We start from the raw sequence: 26,368 nt of genomic DNA, 5'->3' as shown, positions 1-26,368 counted from the left end.
AGGGACTTTGGAACTGCAATGAGTACTAAAACCACACCACCCTGCCGGACTTTGTTTAAAAACAAGGAGTGAATGTGTTGCTACCACTATGTGTATAGATGCACTGTATGGGCTGGCCTGCCCCCTGTGACTCCCAGATATCCCCATAAAGACTGTTACGCCCAAACCCCTCCTTCGGTGCCTGCCTTGGAACCAGGCCAATAACATGCAAGCTGTGCTGACACTTTAACGTGATTAAAGCCTATTAATCATGATTCTCTGTCTGATTGTGGTTGATTGGTAGTGCACACATTTAGTTGGTGAGGTCCAGCAGAATCATCATTGCACTGCATAATTTGTTGTTGTTCAGCTCAGATAGGATCAGATGCCATACACAAATGTGCTGGAGAACCTCCACAGGCGAGGAAGCATCCATAGAGAGTGAAGGGTAACCAATGTTTTGGTCCTGAACTCTTTGTCAAGGTATGAGCAAAAAACAAGGGCCCAAATGCAGGGGTGGGGAAGGGAAGGGAAAGGGGGAGAGGAATATAGGCTAACAGGTGAATTATGATAAATGATATAGATGGAGGGTAGAAGAGGGGAAAAAAGCTGAGAAGTGATGGGGAGAGGGTCCCTCTCTGACAGGAGGGGGAGGGGGAACTAAAGGAAAGCTGAAGGTGATAGATAGGTTTTGCAGGTCTTTAATTCATGTTTTATTGCACATTGGTTTTTGTCCTGTGCTTTTTTTTAAAAAAACAAACTCATTTAATCTCTGTAATTTGCTACATCATAGCCTTCCAGCATTTCCCATCTTTGCCCTTGGGACTTTATAATTATGAGTCTGTTTGAATGGAGGGGTTCCCTTTATTGCTGGACAGAAAACTTGAGTAGTTTCCTGTTCCACACTATGCCAGGTTTTCTATATCACTAGTTAGCAGAAAGTTAAATCTGATAGTCTGATTCATGGGCTGATGTCCTTTGATGATATTGGAAACCTTTAACATGGAGGCCAGAGAAGACCTATTGGCAGTGGGAGGTTGTAACTTGCTGTCATCTTTAAATAGTTATGTACCTGCATATATAGGTCCCTCTGCTCCATCATCCTCCTACACTATGTTCAATAAAACTCACATAAACTCAGAAACAGTAATCCAACATTTAATTGAGCACTTTACAGCCAATTCAGCACAACGGTATTCTAATTTACTCCTAACCCCATTATTTTTAAAACATGTACCATTTGCCTGCACTGTCATGCCTTTTGCCATTTGTCTCCTGTCTTCTGCCCTCATAGAGACCTTACCTTTTGTATTTCCTTCCCTATCCACCCACTTTTTCTCAACACCTGCTTATTTTTAAGAAAGTTCAATGACCTGAAGCATGGACTCATTTTTCTCTCCAAGCATCTTCTACAGGCTATCCTCTTTATTCCAGTTATTTTGTAGATTACTGGTAACACAATGGGAAAGCACAGTGGGTTTTATAACCCTCCCTTCATGGTTATCATTTAAATTCAGTTGGATTAGGCCAATGGAAATTTAATCTACATGTTAATGGAGAAATAAACCTTTCCACAGACCAATTAGGAGCATGGAGTCAGTAGTGGGTAGTTTTCATTTCTCACTTAGTTGAGTCCTGATCTCCTCCAAGATTCCAGGTACTTGGTAATTCGCATATGTTTTTGTGTACCACTTTCCACACTTCAGGGACTTCCCAATGCTCAGTGGAGTGGGCTGCACCTTGCTGTAGGATATACAATGCCCTCCATAATGTTTGGGGCAAAGACACTTTTTTCCTTTATTTGCCCTTGTACTCCATAGTTTTAAATTTGTAATCAAACAATTCACGTGTAATTAAAGTGCACCTTCCAGATTTTAATCTAGGTTATTTGTATATATTTTAGTTTGACCATGTAGAAGTTACTGCACTTTTTATACATAGTTCCCTCCCCCCCCCCCCCCCCCCACAAATTTCAGGGCACCATAACGTTGGAGACATTTGGCTTCACAGATGTTCAAAAGTACTCAAATATGTTTAATTGCTTCATTGGAGCAGGTATAAGAGATTTAGGCTTGCTTCTGAGCTTTTGATTACCTTTGTCATCTTTAGTTGCAACTTTTCAACATGAGGACCAGAGTTGTGCTAATAAAAGTCAAGGAAGCCATTATGACGATGAAAAACAAGAATACATAATTCAGACTTTAGGATTACCAAATGTAACTGTCTGGAACATCATTAAAAAGAAATCTTAATTGATATTTTAAAATTGCAGAGTCAGTTTGCTTACATTTGTTATCTGTTTACAGTTCTTGTTTACATATGTACATTGTGTATAGTTTTTTCCCCCACTACCAACAAGTGGTAATTCTGCCTCACCCACAGGAACAAGAATCACAGGGTTATACATGATGCCATTTATGTACTGTGAAAATAAATCTGATATTAAAATCAAATTGAAATCAAAATCAAATTGGATACTTTGTTCTCTGTTCATGGAAGAAGGTAGAAAAATACTTGCCAGAAATATTAGGGAACCAAGTGTCTAGTGAGAATGAGGAATTAAAAAAAAACTAGTGTTAGCTTTAAAAAAAAAAGTACTGATGTTCATTCGCCTGAAAGCCTCAAAGTCCTAAGGAGCTACATGTATGAAGCTTGGTATGGAGTGAATGGAAACATTGGTTATCATTTTCCAAAATTCTTTCAATTATGGAATGGTTCCTACAGATTGGAGAATAGCTGATGAGAACTCACATGACAGCAAAGGAAGAGAAAACAGAGAACTATTGAACTGTTAACTGGATGTTAAGTGGTAGGGAAATTGTTGGAATCTATAATGAAGGAAGTCATATCAGAACACCTAGAGGAGGGAGCAGAAGGGAACTTATAAACATATTAGTCCAACATCAGTGGTTGGGAAGTTGTTAGAGTCAATTGTCAAGGATGATGACAAGATAGGCCAAAGTCAGCATGGTTCCTTAGGGAAAATCTTGTCTGAAAAACCTACTGCATTTCTTTATGAGGAAAGGAGATGCAGTGGATGTTGTATATTTGGATTTTCAAAAGGCCTTTGAAAAGGTGCTGCACGTGAGTCTGCTTAACGAGATGAGAACTCATGAAATTACAGGAAAGATACTAATGTGGGTGTGGTGGTCTACCACCGGCCTACTGCAGGGGGCAACCTTTGTACCTGCAGAAGTGTAAGGGGACAGGACAACACCTGGTTGGCTGCCAATCAGTTGGCCTGAATGGATCAAGCCCCACCCGGTTGGGTGTCAATCACCCTCCGGGATATAAGCCTGCGCTGGCCTCACAGTGAGTTGCTGCAGCCACAGCCAGCCTGGCTCTGTGGAGGTTTTTTGTGGATTAAAGCCTGTTGTTCAGTCTTTACCTTGTGTGTGTGTGTGTCTGATTCTGTCTAACAGCGCACCACAGTGGGTAGAGTATTAGGTGATTGGCAGGAAACAGAGAGTGGGAATACAGGGATCCTATTCTGGTTGGCTGCTGGTTACCAGTGGTGTTCCACAGGGGTAGATATTGGGGCCACTTCTTTTTACATTGCATGTTAATAGTTTGGACTGTGGAATAAATAGTTTTGTGGCTAAGTTTGCAGATGATGTAATGATAGATGGAGGGGCAGGTAGTGAGGAAATGGAAAGGCTGCAGAGAGACTTAGATTAGGAGAAGGCAAATAAAATACAATGTTGGAAAGTGTATGGTCATGCACTTTGGTAGAAGGATTAAAAGGGCAGAGTATTATTTGGAGACGGAAAAGATTAAAAAATTAGAAGTACAAAAGGACTTGGGAGCCCTTGTGTAGGACACGCTAAAGTTTAGCCTCCAGGTTGGGTTGGTGGTGAAGAAGGCAGATGCAATGTTGGCATTCATATCTAGAAGAATCGGATATACAGTGCCCTCCTTAATGTTTGGGACAGACTGTTTTTTTCCTTTATTTGCCCCTGTGCTTCATAGTTTTAAATTTGTAATCAAACAATTAACATGTAATTAAAGTGCACATTCCAGATTTTATGTACATTTTGGTTTGGCCTTGTAGAAATTACAGCACTTTAAATACATAGTCCATTCACTTCAGGGCATCATAGTGTTTGGGATATAGCAATGCTATGTACTGTATATTAAAGTAATCATGTTTAGTAATTTGTTGGTCAAACCATAAAAATATATAACCTTGAATGTACACTTTAAATAACTTAAATTGTTTGATTACAATTTTAAACTGTGAGCACTGGTGCATAAAAGAAAAAAAGTGTTTTTGTCCCTAACATTATGAAGAGCACTGTATCCCCTGGTAAGTGTTCATAGATATTGCAAATTTGGACAGCCAGTTATAGAAAGCATTAGCTGCTTTCAAATGATTTGAGGATTCTACTGTCACCAACATAACCTACTTGGGGATCCAAGGCTTAAGGACTGTCATGCAACCTATCATCATTTTAGGATACTTGGAGCAATAGGATGAGTCATGTTTTGTGACCTTTCCATTTTTTAAAATCTGGTCTGTGGCCCTTCTAGTGGGGGAGCTCTGGTTGGGCAGAATGGTATACAGTCTCAGCAGCTGCGATGACAACATCGTCTACATTGGGAGGTTGGGTTTGGTGAAGAGGAGGATTACGGCGAGTGGCATCAATGGATATAAGGAGTTTAGCTTTTTGGATTCCCCATTGTCCTTTCTGAAGAGTATTTTTGGATACTGAAAGGTAGCTGCATCAAGGGACTTGGACACTTTAGGGGCTTCAGATACCACTTTTTCCTTTTAGTTTCGGAAGGTTGGTGTTGCTTTGCCACATCCCACCATTCCAGAAAATAACCACATATAATCTACATCCTATGTAGAGTCTCTGTCCCCATCTTGCCTTTTATCCCACCAAGTTTGAATTTTGTTTAGGTTAAAAGATCCCCCATATGGCCACTGTCCCTGAGACTGACCATACAAATCACTACTAAAGGTTTCTGCCCACTGATCATTTCTCTACCGTAGCAGCCAGGGATCCCAGAAGAATAATAGGATTTCCTACCTGTTGCCAATATTTTATTAATTGCTTTCCCTTTTGACTCATTTTCCTTGTCACAAGGAGCATTTGGGATTGGTTTACCTTTCCTTGGTTTTGGTTTCAGAACTTGATCATACGGTGTTTTTTTTTGCAAGGGTGATTTCCCATGACTGCAAACAGAGCTAACTACAGTAAAATCCCTGCTATCTGGAATTCAAGCATCCAGCAGCCTAAAGCAACTGGCAAAAAAAAAAATTGTGGAAAATAAATAGGTAAAAATTACAAAAAGTGAAAATTGGTGCCACCTAGTGGTCAATTTGCCAATCGTGCAACACACAATCTCAAGCAACTGGAAATTTCATTTATCTGGCATCTACCAATTCCCATAGTTGCAAGATACCGCCTATGTACAATAATACATATTATTTCAACTTTTATTTTATACTAGCTTTAGTGTTTTCAAAACCTTGTCTTCCCCACTTCTTACCTCAGCCTATTGGTGCCTCAGCTCAGTGCCAGTCCCTGGCTGATTGCACGGACTCTACATTTCTTTTTAGTTAATTCGGATCCTGTTCCAATGAGGGTCCTGCTGACTACTAAGCCAATTTTGACAATGAGATTAACTTCTTGGAGACCTTGAGTATAATTTCACAGTCTTTATTGCTCATGATAAATGATGGGGAGCAGGCAGCCATCTCTACTGCTTGCCAACTCTCAAATCTACCTCTCAAGCACTTGTATTTATACTGAGAGACAAACAAGCTTTTGCAGAAATTGATACATTATTTAATTAAAAACTTTGCAAATTATGTCTAAACCTTGACTACAGTTATTATTGCCATCTTAGTTATGTCTCCTAGTAAGAAAAACTCATCATTAACCACTATCACCATCCTTGACTACAGTCACAGCTACAACCTTGCTTCCAAATAATAAGTCTCGCTGAACACAATTTGTCAGGTCCTAGCGCTGTATTAAAATGGGCAGTTTGGCAATTACGTTACTGTCAACATCTCTGCATGAAATTTCTTCCACAGGTGCCTTGATCTCATTGATTTACTGAGGAGAGAAGATTTCATGTTTTCAAGCTTTCTGATAGAATAGAACAAGGCAGGATTCAGAGTATGAGGATATGGATAGGCCAGATGAACAGATGTGAAGATGGTGCACAGCAGAAAAGCAGAGTTTTTTTAGCTATTGAAAGGCTGGATAATGTTGACATTCAAGGTGACCTAGGTGTCTTTCTGCGGAGGTCACTCAGATATAAGTACAAGTGGCAAATGAAAAGGCAAACAGTGTGTTGGATTTTATTACATATGGAATAATATTCAGCAGTAAATATTTATTTTTAAAATATTTTTATTGGTTTTATCAAATAAATGTTCTATAGGTATGTAACAATACAATAAAGTTTTAACAAATCTCATAGCAATACAAATAGTACTGAAACTTCTGTTACAAGAAAGCTAAAAAGAAAAACACTGTACTAATTCAATCCCCACCCTTCGGAGGCTACTGACTAACACAAACAGTCCACTACCAATAACAAAAAAAGGAAGGTAAACGTTGGGTTCAAATCCAAAAACTAGTTCACCTTACAAATTTTGAAAGTAATTAAGGGAGGAAGCCCATAAAGAAACAAAGTTAAGAATCATTTCAGTAGTGGAACATCTAATTTTTTTCCAAAGTCAGACATGCCATCACATCAGACAACCATTGATTATGAGTGGGAAGGACAGCATTTTTCCATCTCATTAAAATGGCCCTTCTTGCGATAAGGGTGAGGGGAACTATGTAGGACTATGAAGCAGTCAGAATTAAACCAGATGGCCCACATTCCAAAGAGAGCTATAAAAGGATTTGGCATCAAATTAATATTAAGAACTAAGGCCAAAGGTCGAAATATCCCCTTCCCAAAAATTGGAAAGAGAACATAACCAAAACATATGGTACAGTGAACCTTCTTCAGTTATATATTTATCATATTTAGAAGAGATTAGAATAGAATTTGGCCAAATGAACTTTGGAATAGTGGGCCCGGTGTACTACCTTAAATTGTGATAATGAATGCATTCATTTCAGAATAAATTCCATATAGATTAAGAAAATGGCTGTTGAAAATCTTGTTCCCATAGTTTTTTTATAATTCTGACCAGTAATTCATAAAGGCCAGATACCAGCCATTTATAATTAGGTTGAAAATTATAAATCATCTCTATCATATTAGATTCTAGGTCTTCGGAGAGCTTCAAAATGAAAGAATTTTAAAATCCCTAACCTGTAAATAGTGAAAAAAATGTTGTCTAGGTATTTTAAATTTATTGGATAATTGTTCAAAAGAAGCAAGATTTTGGTCAGTAAAACTACCTGAAAAATGTTGGATACCTAAATTTAACCACTGGATCAATATTATTAAGATGAATCTCCTTCTTAAATTCTTACACTGTATATTTTTCAAGCTGTACCCGTTTTTGTTCCCAAATCCTTTCTTTCGATTCATTGGATTCTATCATATCTTCTTTAATATGGAAAAATAAATGCCCCCTTCTGAGGAAAGTCTTCCTTCAAAATATTAAAAACACATTGGTGCTTGACATTACCTAACTTTAGATTTTATTATTGGGCAGATAATATTAGATACATTACTTTTTGGATTCATCACAAGGAAAATTTAGATGCTTCAGTTAGATTAATTTAGAAATCTGCTAAAAGATATTCTCTTCCTTCGATACTTGGAACACCTTTACCTTTTTTGGGATCCAAATTAACTGATAATTTTGTTGTTAGACATATGTTGAGAATCTGGTTTCAATTTAGGAAACAGTTTTGGTCACATAGATTTTTAATAATTATCCTACTTTAGGCAATTCCTTTTTTTAAAAACCTTCAGTTCAAGATAGCAGTTATCATCAGTGGTTAAATTTGGGTAAATATTTTTTAGTGTGATTATAAAGAGTGTTGTGCACAGTTTGGATTTCTTTACTGAAAAGAATATACTTGATAAACAGGAAGTGCAATGAAGATTCAACAGGTTAGTTTGTGCGATGGGAGGTTTGTTGTACAAGGAAAGATTGAATAGTCCAGATTTACATTCTGAAGTGTTTAGAAAAGTGAAAGTTGGTCTTAGTGAATCTTACAATATTCACAGAATAACAGATCTGGCTGAGCATTATAGAATTGGTGGTCATGATCTCAGAATAAGAGGATTGAGATAAATTTCTTTGCTCAGATGATGGTGAATCATTTGAAAGGGTCATTAAGTTAATTCAAAAGGGAAATCAACAGATTTTTGGTTATAAAATGATTTGTAGATGGTGCTGTTTTAGACTCTGAGCTATTGTGACTACTGGTATTCCTCACGGATCAGTGCTGGGTCCATTGTTGTTTCTCATCTATAACAATGATCTGGGTGATAATGTAAATTGGATCAGTCAGTTTGCAGATGACTCAAGGATTGGAGGTGTAATGGTCAGTGAGGAAGGCTTTCAAAACTTGCAGAGAAATCTGGACCAGCTGAAAAACTAGGCTGCAAAATGGCAGATGGAATTTAATACTTACAAATGTGAGGGGTTGCACTTTGGAAGGACAAACCAACCTAGGACATAGGTACATAGCAAATGGTATGGCAGAGGAGTGCGGTAGAACAGAGGGGTCTGGGAATACATATACACAATTCCCTTAAAGTGGCATCATAGGTAGATAGGGTCTAAAGAGAGTTTATGATGCTTTGTCCTTTATTAATCAAAGTACTGAATATAGGAGTTGGATTTACGAAGAAGTTGTTTGAGGCCAAATTTAGAGTATTGTGTGCAGTTTTGATCACCTAACTACAGGAAGAATGTTCATAAGATTGTAAGAATATAGAGGAGATAGACAAGGATGTTGCAAGAATTGAGGAAATGAGTTACTCGGAAAGGTTAAATAGGTGAGGACTTTATTCCCTTGTATATGAAGAATGAGGGGAGATTTGAAAGGGGTATGAAAAATTATTATGGGTATAGATACTTTTTACACTGGGGTTAGGAGAGATATAAACCAGAAGAATGGATTAAGGAAGAAAGGGCAAAAGTTTAAAGGGAATATTAGGGGAAACTTCTTCCAGCAGAAAGTCATTGGAGTGTGGAACGAGCTACCAGCTGAATTGGTAAACTCGGGATCAATCTTGACATTGAAGAAAATTTGGTCAAGTCTGGGAGGGTTATGGAGGGATATGATCTGGGTCCTGATCACTGGGGCTAGGCAAAATAAGTTCAGGACAAACGTTTGCATGCTGGAGTATTTTATGGGTCTATGATTCTAAGTCCCCAAGACCAGAGACTCCATTGCTGTTCTTATATTTTTTTTTGTTCATTTTAATTGAATGGCAGAGCAAGTTCAGTGAGCTGATAGCCCATTGCACCCGCTCTGCTGTTTATTGAATTGTTGCTGAACTGTACCTGAACTCCATTTATACACCTTTGTTCCACATCCATTGATACCCTTACCTCTCAGCAATCTATCACACTCTTGAAATTCCAGTTCTTCTAGAATCTTCTAAATTCACAGAATTTTTAAAAACTATCTTTTGTATGAAAATGTGCTCTTAAACAAACTAGCTCTTATTTTAAGGTTATTTGCCTGTGCTCCAGGCTCTCCTATGATGCAATAATTTCTCAGTATCTAACCTCTCAATAATAACATTGTGGAACATGGAGAGTTGTTTTGATCATATCGAAGAGAATACTTGCCAAGTTAAATAGACATTTATTTAGGCATCCAAACATCAGAATTAACACGTGAATCCACCACCTTTGTCTCAAAGACTGAAGATTTTGTCCCCAATGCTCCTGTTAGAGTCATCCTTTTGGTGTTTCAGCCTCATTGACGTTATTATTTAATAATTGATTACTATTTGTACGTCTGCTCATTTTTAACAATTTTGTTCTAGATTCTCAAATATTTCTACTTTCTTAGTCCCCAGTTGTTGATCTAGTAGCCTTGCTACTTAGAAAATCCAAAATAAATAACCTTGAGATTGTCCACTTTGAAGTTCAAGTTCATGTTTATTGCCATGTGTACTGAGATACAGTGAGATATTTCATCTTGTGAGCAATTTAGCTTCTAAACCTATTGTACAGCAATAAAAATCAAAGTATAGTGTGTAGAAAGAGCGACAGAGAGGGATCAGTCAGAACAAATCAAAGGTACCATTTTTCTATTAAAGCTTGTTCGGAAGTCTAACACTGGCAGGGAAGAAACTGTCCTTGAATCTGGAGGTGTGATCTCCAGATGGGAGGAGGTAGAATCGAGTGGGGTAGGAGAGGCTTTTAATATGTTACCTACTTTCCCAGGAAGTGGGAAGTATGGACTGAGTTGATGAACGAAAGGAGAGTTTGAGTTTGTCATGGTCTGAGCTGTGTTCAGAACTCTGCAGTTTCTTGTGGTTTTGGGTGGAACAGTTCCTGTACCGTTGCAAAATTTGCCACACTTTTGTCTGCTTATTTTGTAAACTTCCAACTTAAATGTTCTTTCCCTCTCTGTGATATTTATTGTCCCTTTTAATGTAATCTGAAATTTGGATAAACAACTGTCTACACCTATGTCTAAGTTATTAATAAATGCAAAATATTGAAGCCACAGATCAGATCAGTGGAAAACATTTGCCATATCAAGTATTCTCTCTTTCCCAGTTCTAATCAACTATTTCCAATTAGATGTGCTTTTATACATGCTAGGAATTGGTAATATGAAATACTATTGAATGCCTCCCTGCAATCCATTATGATATTATTTATATAAATGCACTTATTACTGGCTCTCTCAAAAAATGCCATTAGCTTAATGAGATTTGACGTATCTTTGATTTGTGGAAACCTCAGCTTGTATCCCACAGAAAGCAGACCTAATGGAAAACTTCCAATATCTTGTTAATCCAGCTTCTCATATTCCTCTTTTCATAAATTTAAATTTTTAGGCCTTTCTGAAAAATGAAATGTTGAAGGACATAATGAACCACCATAATTCATGAGACAACATTGTGTCTTCCTCTCTGCATGACAATATCAACTGAACAGAGACACATCTTGCGTCATTTATACTTTATTTGCAATTCTTCTCAAAGTAACATCTTCAATAAACCAGCCAGATAATTGACCTTGATTCTAAAACTGTACAGCAGTGGTTTTCAAACTGTCCCCCAGACTCACATTCCACCTTAAGCAAATATATGCCATCAGTGCTCTGTGATTGGTAAGGGATTGCTTAAGGTAGTATGTGAGTGGGAAGGGAAGGATGAGAATCACTGCTCTAGACCCAATTGTTAGTGATTTATTTTGCTTGAGAAAAATTGTTATCAGCCCATTTCCTTTGGAATTACAAAACTGTGCACATAACAAGTTAATTAGTTACGATTAAAACAGTGGTTTTCAAACTTTTTCTTTCCATTCACATACCACCTTAAGCAATCCCTTACTAATCACAGAGCACTCTGGCATAAGGAATACTTATGTGAGTTTAAGGGAGCAGTTTGAAAGCCACTGCTGCACAGGAATTCTGGGTTCCAGAAAATGATTGAATTGTGGGAGATCCCAGGATATTGGGCATTGGTTGAGTATAAAATATAGCTGAAAGTAATTGTGCAAACAGATTCAATAAACAATAATGATTAGTTAAGTTTCCTTGCTTCTCCATGGACTTTAATGAACTGGACATGAATGAACATTGATGACTTGGCAAACAAGTGCTGACAGCTTTTAATTGCATCAGGATTTTGAGCCTGATGAGGAGCGTGACTTGAATGCTTGGAACTCGGGTTCACAGCTAGAATGGACAGGCGGCCGCACAGCTACAAGGCTTGTGGGAGCACAGGAGATGGTAAGTCACGGGAGGTGGCAGCATCCAGGGACACGATGTGTCTGAAGGGACCCTCTTGCTTCTTCGTGTCTTGAGAGTGACACTGACTAGACCATTGGTGCTTCTTTGTGTTCTTTTACAGAGCAAACTAAGGAAAATAATTTTTGTGTACTTTGGCAGTAAAGGAACCTTTAACCTTTGTACATCCCTTGTTGCCAATAGGGCTGAGGCAGGGCTATTCTGATCTACAGTTGTCTTTTATTTCCATGTGTTTTTGAGACAAGTGAAGGTGTCATCTGAATTATGACTTCCTGCTCCTTCTATTCAGTTGACAATTTGGCTTCTTTGAAGTAATATTTCTTCTTCACTCTAAGTTGAAAGTTTCCTTTTTAAATCAATGAAAGTGGTGGAATATGTCAATCAGCTGTACTGTTTTTTAACAGTTATCAGGGAGTTTTAATTAAGTGAAGCCATAAATGCAGCTAAAAAGAAAGCGAGATCTGAATCTACATCACATTTTATCAAATTTCCACACAGCTATTACATGGATGTACCTGACTATACTAATTTCAGCAGTGGTCAAAGGTAGCATATTAAAACCATCCACTTTCTCAGAAAATGAGCGAGGAATCTTATTAATATGCTGCAACGTGTCAGTTAATTTAAGTGACGAACCTAGCGGGGAATTTTCATTGTTTTTAGCCAGGGATTTCTGTGCAGACTGCGGAAAGCAAAATCCAATTACTTTGGGTGAAACATAAATTTTAGCACTTTAGCTCCTGGACATATAACCATCGGTAGAAAAGATGAAAAGCTATCCTCTTCCTTTATTTAAAAAAAAGGCAGCACTTTAAACATACAAGAATGCATATGAAACCCTGTAATAAAATTTGCTTAAAATTGCCTTTGTAAATATCCTCTTTGTAGAAAGAGGATTGATTGTGGTCAGAACACTGGGTGAACTTATTGTTTTGAAATTTGATTTAGATGCAAGACTTTCAGCAAATGAATAAGGGGGCAATCATTTCCCCTGCCAGTTTAGTTTTCCTCACCTATGACTTTCAATTTCAGGGCTGCATGTGGGTTGTCAGTATGGTTGGAGGGAGAAAGAACAATTATCATGCCTACAGTCTGGGTATCTTGCTGCAAGTTGAGGGGTGTCCTGTGGTGAATCTAATGCACCATGACACCCTGCTCCAGCTGATCAATGTGTATACCTTGCTCATGCAGAACAAGAGGCTGGCCATCTTCCAGTAGCTCTCACTGTTGTTGGCCACATCCAGGCTGGTTGTTCTGACTGGTAATTTCAACTGCATCATGACAATCTGACAGTGCAGACTGGTCAGCGCCTCCAGTCTTCTGATGGAGATGGTAAAGGATGGACAGCTGTGTGATGCCTTCAACAATCCTGCAGGTGTAGCACAACCACAGACCACTTGGTTGAGATCAGATGGCTCAACCTAATCTCAAATAGACTTAGTCTTCATGTTGAAGGGCATCACAGTCAGAACTAATGTAGTGACGCCGATGTTATTCTCTGATCACTGCCTCCTTTGCACCTCCTGAAACCTACAGGAGGACCAGAACACGGGCAGGGGAATGTGGAAGCAGAACGTGAAATTGCAGGCCCGCAGAGAACATGGAGGAACTAAAGAAGGACTACATTGGTTGGAGAACCAGGAGACACTTTAATTCACCAGTGAACTGATGGAAAGCAACTAAGGAGAACATTAAGAGGTTCTTTATCCTCAAAAGTATTTGGAAAGCAAGACAGAGACAGAGAGAACTGAGCCAACTCCAGATTGACCTACAGCAACTTGTCCTTCTGCAGTCCAGAGAGGTGGACGTGAGAGAGGATCTCTGAGAAATGAAGAGCAGGCAAGCCATGCTATTCACCTCAGTCGTCCAAGATCATCTTCCAATCCAGGGTCCAGTAGAGCAGGATGAGATGTGCTCATGTTTCTTGTTCCAAAGGTTCACAGAGGGAACTCTGTGATCCACAGCCTTGAGAAAGAGGACAACTCAGCCACATCTTCGCAGATGGGCATACAGATGATCAGCAGCCTCTTTTATGCCATGCTCTACACCCATGACTCTGGCTAGGCACAATTCAAATGTTATCTGCAAATTTGAAGATGACACCATGGTTGCCAACAGAATCACAGATGGCAATGAGGAGGTGTACAAGAGGGAGATCGATGAGTGGTGTCACAACAACAACCTTGCACTGCACGTTAACTTCTACAGGTATACGGTGGAGAGCATTCTGTTTGGTTGCATCACTGTCTATTATGGAGGTACCAATCCTCACGATAAGAAAAAAACTCCAAGGTTGTTAACTCAGCTTGTGACATCACAGGCACCAGTCTTCACTCCATCAAGGTCGTCTGCAAGAGACATTATCTTAAAGTAGCCTCTATCCTCAAGGACCCCCACCATTGTGTCCATGCTCTCTTCACTCTGCTACCCTCAAGAAAAAGATATAAGAGCCTGAGATGAGCACTCAATGGCATAAGAACAGCTTCTTCCCCTCTGCTGTCAGATTTCTGAATGAACAATGAACCATAGACTTTATCATACAACCTCACTTTATCTGTTTTCTTTTTCTTGCACTAGTTTTATTTATTTTGAAATGTGGTCTATAGAAATGTTTGCACCATGATGCTATCTCAAAACAATGAATTTTGTGATATGTTCATAACAGTAAATGCTTTCTGATTCTAAGGCTACAGACTAAATGGCCTCTCACAACCTTCTGTCCTCTATCATAGAACTCTTAATCAACAGTAAGCAGAAGAGTCTCAACCAGCCAATTGTCCTGGGGTAGCTGACGGACTCCATCCATTCCTTTGGGTCGAGTAAAACCACCAGAAGGAACGGCTTACCAGCTTGTACATGGCTCTGTGGGACTGGGTGGACCTGCTGGAAGTGTACAATGTTATGCTCCTGGAAGGCAGCTTGTCAGACTCCATGAGAAATGGCATCATCACTCTCATCTTCAAACAGGAGGGGGAGAAGGAAGATATCAGGATTCCCATATAATCATTAAACGGTGTCAACAAAATCCTTCCCAAAGCCACTGCTCATTGAGTCTAGTCTGCCCTGAGGCAGGTTAATCCATCCAGACCAAACCTCCATAGTTCTAGGCAGGAAAATTTCAGAAAGCCTTGTGCTACTCAGAGATACCATTGCCTACATGCAGGACAGGGGGATGGATACCTGCCTGGAGACCAGGAGAAGGCTTTTGACCAGATATTGCACATGTACATAGAACATAGAGTAAAAACACACAGAAATGCTAGAGGAACTCAGCTGGTCTTACATTGATATATTACCAATGTTCTGTGTCTGAGCCATTCTTCAAGGAATAAGCAAAGTAGAGAACAGGAAGGCTCAGAAGAAAGACCAAGCTGGCTGGGGGAAGAGTCTAGACTCTAAACCAACAAAAGGTCTTAATTGGATATGATAAGAGAGGCGAGAATTGATTGTTGGCTTTGTGAAAGGAGAGAAAGAGACAGACCAAACTGGGAAAGGCAATGGAGGGAGGGGTGGGGAGAGGGGAGGAGAGGGGGGGTTTAACAGAAACCAGAGAAATTGTTAATGCCATCCAGTTGGAGGGTGCCCAGACAGAAGATGAGTTGTTCCTCCAATTTGCTGGTGGTCTGAGTCTGGCTGTGCATGAGACCATGGACAGACATGTCACCTAACGAATGGGATGGGGAATTGAAATGGATAGCCACTGGGAGATCAAAGCTATGGCGGCAGATAGAGCTAAGGTGATCAACAAAGCTTGCTGCAGCCAATATGAGGCCGCTGTGGGGAAAGAGCACAATTGAGAGTCCTTCCGTTACTGGGCATTGAGGGGCTGAGACAGAGGGGAGCCCATTGAAAAACAGGGAGGAGTAATGACAAGATGCCAAAGTGGTGGCAATACTGCTAAATAAAAAATGAATGTAATAATGTACAGTGATAAAAATATAAGGATACGATATTAAAGTGTTTTGCTAAATCAAGTTGTCAGAGGAAAACAGAGAGAAACTGTCTTGATATTGTTAGTAATTATTTTTCCCATTAGTTCATCTCAATCCTGCCTTCATCTTAAATCCTCATCTCCAGGACAGGTCATTTCTTCATCTACAGTCCCTCAGAATGTTACCAATCATTCAGATTAATGAGTTAGAGAGAAATGGTGGTAATAGGTATAAATATGATCCATGATTGAAGAAGGAAATGACTGGTTGAAGAAGTAAAGGGCTGGACAGTTTGATGGAGGAGTTGCATAAGTTTTATGAGAGGCTAATGACAACAGTTTTGACTGGTTTAATGCTTTTTCAGAGGACAGAAATACAATGTTGGGCCAAAGGAGGAAAAAATGTGGTCCAGTATTCATAAGACCATAAATCTTTGAATCAGAATTAGGCCATTCACCCCTTTGAGTCTGTTCTGTCATTCAAATCATGGCTGATGTATTTTTCCTTTGAAACCCATTCTCCTGCCTTCTCTCTATAACCTTTGCCCTTTCTAATCAAGAACATATCAACCTATGCTTTAAATATACTCAATGACTTGGCTTCCACAGCTGACTCTGGCAACAAATTTCACAGATTCTGGCTGAAGAAATTTGTCAACTCTGTTCAACGTAGATAGGTAATACAGGAAGATGGATGAAACATGAGGATTGGGAGGGGATTAGAAGAATAATATGAAGTAGGAGACATGGAATAAGGGAAATGGCAAAGAACAAAGGAGCGGGGAAATCTTGAACAAAGATCAGAGGAAATAAAGATTTAGCATAATTATTGAAGCGATTTGATAAATCGCTTGTTGCCAGAGAATAATAGAGAGAAATTACATTGATATTGTCAGTAATGATTTTAACACAGTATATTTAATGTATACTTGGGAAAGAGCAAGGCAACAAAGTCCAAATCTGATTTTCTATTGTTAATAAAATAAACTTCTAAGCAATTAGTTTGTTGTAATCTCATCTGATTATCAATTCATTTTGAAAGCCCTATGAAACGTGAACAAGCTGCAAAGGATGGGAAATGTTCTGAAAAAGACTATTTACCATAATATCAAATTCAGCTCCCACTGAACTGGTCAAAATTTAAAATTGCTTTTTTCTCTTTGTATTCTACTTCTCTTTGGTCTTTTCTAGATTTATAAGAAGAGTTTCACCACATTTTCACTTTGATTGTAGTCTGGATATTTCCACAAGTTCCATCTCTGATACTTGTAACACAGCCATGATATGCCTGCTATTAATTTGATCATGGAATGTAAAGATTGCATCAGACCCTAAATTTAATTGTCCATCAGACTACATGCCAATATAGAACCACAATAAAGATTCTTCACATTTCTGGACATTGTAAAATTATATATTGTGTTTCTCTTGTGTAGTCTCAATAGCACCAATGACTTTATAATTGAAGAACAACAAGTCTTCGACAACTTCCTGCTTGGTACTGCTAAGAATTAATTGGAGTTTTTCTCTGAAGGTGTCAGAACCATTGGCATATGCCATATCACCACAAGAATATGTAATTTAGAGTGACAACTTTCTCTGTGGGCTGTCACTGACATTGACAGCCTCTTGCTGGCAGTATTTTTTTTTTGCCTACTGCAAAACAAAATTAATAGATTTAAGGCATTAATTATATTTTTTGTGGAAAAATAACAAGATAATCCATTTCTGAAAATTATATCACTCAATTAAAGTACAATCAAAATCTTGTAACACAAGGATGTAATGTTTGGAATAAAATCCTAATGTTGTAAGTCGAACAACAGTTCAATTATTTCAGTAAATATATTGATACCATATTGTTACAGGGTTCTGGGTTGTGTATTGGCCTATGTGTTGTATGGTTTTATGTTAAAAAGTGACAGTTTGCCTTAGAGAGCCAAGGTGAAGGTGGACTGCTGAGAGAGTGGGAGATGGACTGAGCATGTGCAGAAAATAATCTAAAAATTTCTGGACTTGGATGATAAACCACCACTGGGTGGTGCTGTGGTGTGGAAGAAGGCCCAGAGCATAAGTCATAGTCGTATTACAGTTTAGAATGTTGGGATTTCAAAAAGGATGAACATTCCGAAGGTAGCCAGAAGGATCCGGACCAATCCAGTTGTTCCTCTCTCTGTAAGCAACACAAGACAACTTTGAATTTTGTGCTCTCTCTCTCTCAAAGATCTTTTGGCTTCAGTTTACCAAACAAACTGAATTTTGTTTATGATCTTTGCTTCGGTTGAGATCGAAGTTTTGTGAGTCTTGTGTTTTAAGTTTTTCTGTGGGTTGGAAATATAACTTAGACTTTAATTACATATGTTATATTTAGGCTGGGGAATTTATTAGTTTTACTCTGTTATAGAAATTTGCATAGTAACCAGTGGGCATTGTTATAAAAGGGTGGATTTTGAATTAAAGTTTGAAGGTGAATTTTTTGTTAATAAAGTAATTGTTCATCTTTACCCCTGTGTGATATGCCTTCTTTGTGGTTGCTGGTTTGATCTTGTAACAATATTAATGCAGTGTATCAATGTGATAATACCGATATTGCAAAGTAAAATTTAAATATGCATAATTAAAGAATGACCTTTGACAGTGAACACACTTATCAAAAACTGCCTCCACCTGATTCAGAATCCTAGATGGGAATAAGGCCAGGAAGTGGCCATACTGATCCTAGTTGGCAAGCTTTTGCAGTCTTTGGATTTGTCATATAAGACACCACTTGGTTGCTTTCACTGAGAGCTGGAGAGAACTGTTGCTGAGATTAAGAAAATGACCAGTATGGATCTATCTATAGAGATTACAGATGGGGCCAGATAATCCAAGATATTCAGAGTTGAGAGAATTTCTGCTACTTGGGTCCACAAACAAAGGAGTCTTCTAGCCCCAAATCCTGGAAGCTCTACTGGTTTGGAAACCACCCCAGAATCTCCTCTCAGTCCCCAGCCCAATGACACAGTCAGATTCTACTCTGAAGTCCCACCCACAACATTGTAAAAAACCCTGCTGACCTTGATCATCTGGAAATTAAAATCAGAAAAATTCCTACTCTATTTTAACTGCCCTCTCCATCTCTACATCTTTTCCACCACATTGGGGTGATTCAATTGCATCACACTCTTTTTAGCAAATCCATTTAAGAGATGACTAATCTTTATCTTGTGCAATTCAATTTATTTATTGAAGGTCGGAAAGTTCATTGTAGAAATCCCCTAACTCTATTAGTCATTTCCCAAATCAGAACTGCCAACTATTTACTGAGAAAGAAAAGTGACAGGTTGCCAATCATTAAAAGTATGGTCGGTTAATTTGCAGTAATGCATGGTCACTGACTTTCCAAAGCCAGTCACAGTTGAAATAAGAAACAAGGCTGAGAAACATTGAAGCACATAGTAATGACTTGTTAATCTTGTAATTTTTTTTAGAATCTGAAGCTGTGTAGAAACATTTTTTTTAAGGACATGATATAAAGTCAACAGCATGTCATTATGGAGCCTACATCAAGGTCTTCATGGTCAGTTGGATTTTACAATCCAACCAAAATCCAAGAAGATTGAAGGTATGTAAAATGAGTGAATTCTCCAATACTGGTATCTATGTGAAGTTATGTTCACAGAATGAAACATAATCTTGTTTTAGATTTTTGAACTTGTCTGTAAATTTTCAACTGCAATGTTTTGGTGATGTTACCAATAATTTTACCAGGATGAACTTGTGAATCTGTGTGCATTTGGAACCAGTGTTTTCTATTGTACTGGGGAAGCATTCTGCAGAAGGCCTCTTGACTCACTTGTTCCACTCTAAAGATGAACATGCTCCTTGAATAGTTTGTGCCTTTCTTATTGGAAGTATTTTCCTGAATCAGTAAAGTGAGTACAGATCAGATTGAAAATTGTGCACCTTCCCATGCTATTATAGGAGTGTGACAGTTTCTAATCCCGCCCCCCCACCAACAGCTATCAGGTTCTTGAACTTCCCTTTGTTACACCAATCAGGGTCTGACACCAGGCTAAAAGAGTGAACATTAAAGTCTGCAGATGTTGCGACTGTAGTAAAAACTCAGAAATGATGGAGGAACTCAGCAAGGTCCTTGGGCGTTAAAGGTATATAATCAACATTTCAAGCTTGAGACTTTCCTTAAGATGTGAGTGAAAAGCAGGCAGGCACCTGTATTAAAAGTCTGGGGAAATGGGAAGAATGAGAGGGGGGAGGAGTACAGATCAATAGACAAGAGGCATTCATTGGATATGATAAGAGAACAGGAGGAGATGGATTTGCGTTTGGTTCTGTGAAAGGAGACAGAGTAAAAAATGAAGAGAGAGAGAGGAAATGAGACAAAGGGAAAGATGGTGAGGGGGGGGGAAGAGACATGGGAGGACTAGTGGAAACCAGAGGTCAAAGTTAATGCCACCCAGTTGGAATATGAGGTGTTGTTCCTCCAATTTGCCAGTGCTCTCATTCTAGCATACTCTTGGAGGACTGGAAAATCACAAATGTCGCCCCCCCTATTCAAAAATGATGGAAGGCAGCAGAAATAATAGATCAGGTAGCCTGGCGTCTGTGGTTGGGAAGATTCTGGAGTGAATTTTTAAGGATGAGGTTACATAGTACTTGGAGGTACATAACTAGATAGGCCAAAGCCAGCACGGTTTGCTTAAGGGAAAATATTGCTTGACAAACCTTTTGGAATTCATTGATAAAGTGACAAGCAGGCTGGATAAGGGGGAGTGAAACAGGAAAGTCTGCAGGTGCTGTGATTGTAGTAAAAACACTGAAATGCTGGAGGAACTCGGCCAGTCTCGCAGTGTCCATCAGAGATAAAGATATAGTACTGACATTTTGGGCCTGAGCCCTACTTCAATGAATAACCAAAGAATGGGAAGGCACCAGAATAAAGACTGAAGACTGAAAGGGTGAGGAGTCCAGACCAACAAAAGGTGTTAATTGTATATAAAGGAGAAGTGAGAGTGGATTTTGGCTTTGTGAAAGGAGACTGAGGGAAAAGTAAAAGAGAGTGAGAGAGACAGAGATGGGGGAAAGGTGATGGGGAAGAAGAAGGGGGGAGGGGTTTTAATGGAAACTGGAAGTCAATGTTAATGCTATCCCGTTGGAGGGTGCCCAGATGGAATGAGGTATTGTTCCTCCAATTTGAGAGTGGTCTCAGTCTTGCAAAGCATGAGACCATGGACATACATGTCAGTGAGGGAATGGTATGAGGAATTAAAATTGGTAGCACCACTGGGTGATCCATGCTGTTGTGGCAGACAGAGCCAAGGTGCTCAGCAAAGTGATCTCCCAGTCTGCACCCAGTCTCTCTGCTGTAGAGGAGATCACAAGGGAGATGCAGTGGATTTTCAATAGGCCTTTGACAAGGTGCCACACATGAGGTTACTTAACAAGATAAGAGCCCATGCTATAAAAGGAAACATACTAGCATGGGTAGAGCATTGGTTGATTGGCAAGAATCAGATTCAGAATACAGGGATAATATTCTGGTTGGGTGCCTGTTGCTAGTGGTATTCCACATGGGTCAATGATACAAAGGTAAGTGGAGGAGCAGGTAGTGTTGACAAATTGGGGAGGCTGCAGAAGGTTGGATGTATTAGAAGAATTGGCAGTGAAGTGGCAAATGAAATACAATGTCAGAAAGCGTACAGTTATGCGGTTTGGTTGAAGAAATAAATGGGCAGACTATCTTCTAAATGGGGAGAAAATTGAAAGATCATTTCCAATGTCTCCATAATCTCTCATTATTATGGGATCACCCTTGTTTCTGACCTCTCAAATCATCAGACTCCAGAGAACCTATTCTCTGATACCAGGAACCTGCTCCCAGAATTGATACTGATTCATTATCCTGGCATGATCCACCTACATTTCCCCACCTCCGCTACATAGGATATGGATTATATATAACCAATTGTTCTAATAGGTTTTGTTCTTTTGAAGCAGGCTTCTGCCCAGAACTAGGCTGCCAGAGGGAAGGGAAACACTGACATTTTTCAAATGAATTTGGAAACTTCTTCCTCTGGCATCACATCTTAATAATTTTCCTCAGTTTCAATTTGTTTCAGTTTTCTCTTCTTGTCTGCATCTGCCACTCTTCAAAGTAATTGTTACCCCAATAAATATAGACTATACCTTCTGTCAACCTAACCTCCTTGGCAATGTACAACATGCTTATTAAAGTTCCGATGAATGGTTATTGACCACAGATGTCAATTCTTCTTTGAGGGCCACTGAGGCTGCCTGATCCGTTGAGTGCTTTCAGCATTTTATGTCCTTGCATAGGTCAAGCTATCAGTGTGGGTTGTGACAGAATATAGATATGTTTTTGTGAGATAGATTGGTGGCAGGTTTTAGTGTAGGTCACATATAAACACTTTAAAACAGATCTTATTTAAAATACTGGAGCTCTGCCCCATGCTAGACATGTCGGGGCCAATAGTCTTTGCAGAAGCTTTGGAGAGTGCCCAAGAGACTTCACTAATGGATTATTGCTTACAAAACGACAACAGATGAAAGAGCTTATTGGAACCACAGATTGTCTGCAGTGGAACTTGCTGTTCTAAGAGGGTCATGAGGTTTTGCAAGCAGAGAGAGTCAAAGAGGCTTTCTCTGAGAGAGAGCGAGAGAGTGAGAGAGCAAGAGAGAGAGAGAAAGAGAGAGAGTGAAAGTGAGAGAGAGAGAGTTATCAGTTCTGTAGTTTTACACTCAGCAGCAGCAGCAGATGGGACTAGAACAGGACAAGCTGGCAAGCTTGTGGAAAACCCCCATTTTGAAGATGGGTTGTGAGTGCTTAGTTCAGCCTGGTCAAAGCCCTTGTGGTTTTACAAGAGGAGAAGACTGGCTGCCTAATGTTTCACTTGAAATAAGGGAAACAAAAAGGAACTCAATGGTGACCTGAAAGAAAGAGGTTATCATCTGGAAAACCCTAAGGGGGCAAGTTTCTTTGGAAAGACACTGAAGTGGCTGATTAAAAAGGAATCAGTTGTGGGTGTCCTGGAACAACAAATTTATCTCTGAAAACTGACAAGAACCTTCCTGAGCAGTAACCATTTATCTTTCAAGCACAAAACTTCATAAATGTTAAATTCTGTGCACAGTGAACTTGGAGGAATGAGAAGTGAGATTGGACTGTGAATCAAAGAACTTTTCTGAACTTACACACATATTACATACAAGTGCACTTAGAATTAGAAGGGGGTTAAGTTGGGTTAGTTAAGTCAATAGTGATAAGTTAAAGTGTGATTCTGTTTTCATGTTTAAAGATAATTAAAAGCAACTTTTGTTTAAGTAACCATTTGTCTTGGTGAATATATATTGCTGCTGGGTTTTGGGGTCCTATGGGCTCGTAACAGGGTCATCTCTGAGTGAATCCACGCAGAGCCCAGCAATGTCAGGCAAGGGGAATTTAAAAAAAACAGGTTTTTCGGTCCAGCATTTCTGCCAATCCCTTTGCCCATCTACACTAATCCTACTTCCATATATTAGGTCCGTATTCTTTCATGCCTTGTTTATTCAAGAGCCTGTCTAAATACCTCTCAAATGTAGTGATGGCATCTGATTCCTCTGGTAGCAATAGCTCAACCAGTTTCTGTGTAATAAAACCATTCCCCTCTAATTCCCTTTTGAACTTTCTCTCATCCTAAGCTGATATAAAAAGACTATCTACACCATTGATGATTCTGATAATTTAATACATCTCTATCAGGTATCTAAGGAACACAGAAAATTACGGAAATGTTTAATTTGGAATATTTGTATACAAAATTGGAATCAATCTCAACATTTGTAGGGTATATAAAACCATAAGACACAGGAGCAATAGGACTGAAATAGCCACAAGCTGTAGCAAGCTTAGCCCAAATATCAGAAGTCTGAAGAATTTTTGTGCTTCATTTGTCAGCTCATTCCATTTAGACATTGAGGACCATGCAATTCTACTTCTTCTATTCTTAAATAATGTTATTGTAGCAAGTCTGGCTTAATAGGAAAGGCCAATTCATTAGTACTTTACATCACAGCTAAACTGGTGTTAAAAGGATAATGAGGCAACGTTCACCACTTTTTCCTTCAGTATGCGTAAATAGTTTCAAATACAAAAATCTACTGCAAAACTCACCCATCATATAAGCAATTGCATCCCTTGTCCTCTTGTATTCCTTGAGGTAAACACTTTAGAATCCATATTATTCTTCAGTATGAAATCTGTCAAGCTGTCTTGTTTGCGAGGCTGAGATCCTTTTTTATGTCAAAGCACAGAGACTTCATTATGAGCAGGAACTGGACAAAGTTCTGGTTATCCAATTGTGACTCCAATATCAGCCTATGATTTAGCTACAAAAAAATTATTTAAAAAATAATAAAATGGAATCTTTGAGGATCTGTCAACAAATAAATCAAGCTGAGGATTATTTTACACCAAGGATTAGGAATGCATACAATCACAAAACATGAGCAGACAAAGTATGGATTTATACCTTCCTTCTGTTTTTGCTCTGTGATTGTCCTCTTAAAATGAATTCCTTTCCTATTTTCATACTTAAAAGATGATAATAAATAGAATTGATTAGATTTGCTTTCATGCATATCAAGGCACCAGATGCGTATTTTTTTTGATACAGATGCTGTACTGAACGAAACCTATTCAGTGTTCTGTTTAGGGGAAAAAAGTATTTCTGTTGAAAACTGCTGAGGAGTGAGCTAATATTCTTGTAGTGGCATCTTTTTAACAATGATAGCTTTTAATGAGGGGGAAAAATGTGCTAAACATTCCATAATATTATCATGACCCCAAATAGATGAAGGAGATATGTAGGTGTTTAATTTAAATTGTGGATATGGCTTTAAATTTGTCTCACAAGAAAGGATTGAGATCACTTGCAATTGTTTCCACATCATTTCAAAATAATTTTCTTTACCTTACTCATAATGAGAAATTATAATTTGAGATAATTCCAATTCAGTATTGAGATTTGATGTACAGGGTCAATTAACTAAAAGGGAAATTACTATTATTTTCATGAGTTAAGACCTTTTTTGTAAAGTAAGTGTTCGTACCATGGTAACAAATTGCAAAGGTAAAGTCTTCTGACAACTTTCTTGTACTCTCCAGTGCTTTTGAGAAATTTTCAGGGACGTAAAATTTGCTAATTCATTTAGCAATTAAAACAATAAAAGTTGGTTTGTTCCAATAAACTTAATAATGCAGGATGTCTTTTTGGTCATTTTTAATCTTATTACAGTTAATTTGATGTCATTTTCCCCATAACAATCTCCAATTTTTGCCATTAATTTGACAGCCTACCAGTAGGGGTATAAATTCTGTTGTATTGGAGAATTCTTTATTCTGGCTGGGAAGGAGGAGGGCTAGTGGTTCAATTATGGCCTTTTGCCTTTTGGCCTGTGCTCCTCCCCCTGCCCTTTCTCCAAATGCTGCTTCTTTTAAATGGCCCTGTCAAGCCAAATACTGTTTCATTAACATGTTGGCTCTGCACCTGTGTTTTCCAGGGCCACTTCCTCTCTCTTCAGAAGTAGCATTTTTAAAAAAAAAATTATTTTTCACACTATGAACCATATTGATCAAAATACACATAAATATTTCCCTCTTGAATATACACAGTGTCATTTTCTCCCCTTTTCCCCCTCCCTTCCCTCCCTCCTTCCCACCCCCCTCCCCACCCCCCCTCCCCACCCACTCAACATTAAACACATATGATACATTAAACCCATTAAACAATGTCATCCCACAATGAAAATAAACAAGAAAATTGTGTCATCTACTTTTACACACTGGGTCAGTTCATTTCATCTTCTTTTCATTCTGTCATTTGTGATGGTGGAGGTCCGCAGTAGGACTTCTCTGTTGTGTTCCATGTATGGTTCCCAAATTTGTTCAAGTACTGTGATATTATTTCTTAAATTATATGTTATTTTTTTCCAATGGAATACATTTATTCATTTCTATGTACCATTGCTGTATTCTCAGGCTATCTTCTGATTTCCAGGTTGACATTATACATTTTTTTGCTACAGCTAAGGCTATCATAATAGATCTTTTTTGTGCTCCATCCAAATCGAGTCCAAGTTCTTTACTTCTTATATTACTTAAAAGAAAGATCTCTGGATTTTTTGGTATGTTGCTTTTTGTGATTTTATTTAATACCTGATTTAGATCTTCCCAAAACTTTTCCACTTTCTCACATGCCCAAATTGCATGTACTGTTGTTCCTGTTTTCTCCTTACAGCAAAAACATCTATCTGATACTGTTGGGTCCCATTTATTTAACTTTTGGGGCATGGTGTATAGCCTGTATAACCAATTATATTGTATCATGCGTAACCTTGTGTTTATTGTATTTCTCATAGTTCCAGAGCATAGCTTTTCCCATGTTTCATTCTTTATCTTTATGTTTAGATCTTGTTCCCACTCTTGTTTGGGTTTACAGCTTATTTCCTCGTTCTCTTTCTCTTGTAGTTTGATGTACATGTTTGTTATAAATCTTTTAATTATCATTGTGTCTGTAATCAC

General features: G+C 38.6%; 1 long non-coding RNA gene across 6 annotated transcripts in view; it reads left to right on the top strand.

Moving 5' to 3' along the window:
- The window catches only part of LOC138739331 (uncharacterized), a 334,221-nt gene that overhangs the window by 81,705 nt on the left and 226,148 nt on the right, over positions 1-26,368 (top strand). For all 6 annotated transcript variants that reach the window (XR_011342172.1, XR_011342173.1, XR_011342174.1 and 3 more), the window contains exon 5: positions 19,260-19,393. This is a non-coding gene — a long non-coding RNA (uncharacterized lncRNA). The remainder of the gene's footprint in view (positions 1-19,259; positions 19,394-26,368) is intronic.

The sequence above is a fragment of the Narcine bancroftii genome, chromosome 7, assembly GCF_036971445.1.
Source record: "Narcine bancroftii isolate sNarBan1 chromosome 7, sNarBan1.hap1, whole genome shotgun sequence".
Lineage (NCBI taxonomy): Eukaryota > Metazoa > Chordata > Chondrichthyes > Torpediniformes > Narcinidae > Narcine > Narcine bancroftii.
This window is presented reverse-complemented; position numbering and strand designations above follow the sequence as displayed.